Genomic DNA, 2,146 nt, shown 5'->3' with positions numbered 1-2,146 from the left:
GTATGGGATTTGACATTCTCAACTTTTTCATTCTCATCTCATTTTCAGCTTTCTCGCGCCCGTGTAGATGAAGTGTTAGGAAGTAATGGTAACGGAGAAAGGTTTTTTGGTTCTATTAATTATTGATAACCCTTTGCATCAACTTGCAGACAACTAGAGCGCCGCTCTCGCAAGGTAAAAGAAAATGTCAGTTTCGTTAAACAAAAAATGGATTTTCTAGAAGCTCTGGGATAAAATATTCGAAAGATGGTTTACCGACTTGCCTTCTGGTGGCTTCGAGTAACCGAGCATAAACAACATACCATATCGCCCGATCGTAGTTACGTAACCAGTAGCTGTGCGCTCAAGTAACATGCCTGCATACCTGGAACCTTTCGGGCTAATTGTGTAGTTTTTCCGACCAACCAAGCGCTGGCCCATTGTGTCGCTTACCTCCACCCAGGGTTGGTAAACCAGGCAAGGCAAGCACCATGTGCTAACGACAGACCCCTTCGAGAGCGTTCCATCGGTCGGTAGCTAATCTCTCGGGCACTAGAAGCAGAAGGAGGCATTTCCTCCTGCCAAAAGCCTTCCGCTTCCGAAAATTCTTTTACATAGTTTTCCTAACAAACTCCGTTCGATAGGGCCGGGGAACCCTTCGGACCAAAGAACTTACTAATTACAATAGACACAGTAACAGCAGCAACAGCAACAGCAGCAGCAAAAAAAAAACAAAACAAAAAATCCGGAAACCACCACAACGCTGCTGCCATCACCGCCGCCACCGATTGGCCGACCGGTCAGAGGCCGTCTGGTATGGGATCGAAGGCAGCTGGTTAGCCTATCGTAGCCCGGGACCCGCCAGCCATTAGCCGATGGACCACATAGATCCATTTATCATTCCGTTGTTTCATCTGAAGACTTTCACCGAGCGCCAAGTGGCAGGCGAGTCATAAATATTAATCACCTGCTCGCTTGCTCTCTCTCTCTCTCTCTCTCTCTCTCTCTCTCTCCCTCTCTCTACCTCTCTCTATCTCGCGAACCAGAACTCGCAGGTTCCGCGATACATTTTACAGAACCTTTTGCAAGGTTGAAGCGATGAGATTGCAGGTTTTGTTGCTGTGCAAGGGCAACGAAGAGAAAGCGTTCGCTGCGGGCAAGTAAAGAGAGTTTAAAAGTCAATTTATTCCAAGGCAGTACCAGGCACTCCGGTTCTGGTCCAAGTCCTAGCCTTGAGTCCTGTTCTAACATACCAAGTAAGATGAAAAAGCGTAGACCCAGGCCTCCCAGGGACTCTACGGTTGCGATCGGTGGAGTAGAGGAGACATTTGAATTTTTTTAGCAGTAAGAACTAGTTGCACTAGTTGTTTTCTTTTATTATAAGGTAGAGGTGGCAGAATTTTTGGTCGTTGGATTAAAAATGAAATCCTTTTGCCTTCCTCCAAATTAGGAAATTTTTCTGATATCCAACGTATACTCTGTTGTAACCACAATTGAAACCCAACATTTACACAGTTTCTTGTGGTCGAAAGAGCGTCCCCTTTTTAAATCAATTAAGAACAGAGTCCCTCTAGAGCCCAATATTAGGGTCTGGACGATGCCTACCTTACATCAGCAGCTGGCAGATAATGTTTGGATACCTGTAACGACTCCTCATAACTGCCCCATTTCTTTGCCTTGCCAGAGAAGAAGAAATTCCGGCTGAAAATGCTGGTTTTAAATATCAAAGGAACCCAGCAAGTCCCACTAGGGATTCCCCGATAACTGGCCTTGATTGCACGAAATCTACCATCAGAGCCACCCGGAGCTGTGAGGACTAAATGGGAAACCCTTCAAAGGCTTAACGAACCTGTATGTCTAAGCTAAGATCCCATTAGTCAAGGATCGGACACCAGAAGGTCTCAAGATGCAGCCTCCTCCTCGTGTCCGATGATTGTGAAAAGTGAACGAAAAGCTGTTCGAAGCTGTAGCGGTATGACGTAAGCTGCACGATCCGAGCCACTCTGGCAGTCTATTAACCGATAACGATACGGAAGAGAACATCGTAAAGTGTCTCTCCGGACAACACTACTACTACTGCTGTCCGTTGGCCGTGATGATTGCACTCGAACTGGCACTGGAAGTGTGAAAGCTGCTTCTGCTTCTGCTACTGCTGCTAGCCACCGAC

This window comes from Anopheles darlingi, chromosome 2, assembly GCF_943734745.1.
Source record: "Anopheles darlingi chromosome 2, idAnoDarlMG_H_01, whole genome shotgun sequence".
NCBI lineage: Eukaryota > Metazoa > Arthropoda > Insecta > Diptera > Culicidae > Anopheles > Anopheles darlingi.
The sequence above is the reverse complement of the archived record's forward strand: the minus strand, read 5'-3'. Positions refer to the sequence as shown.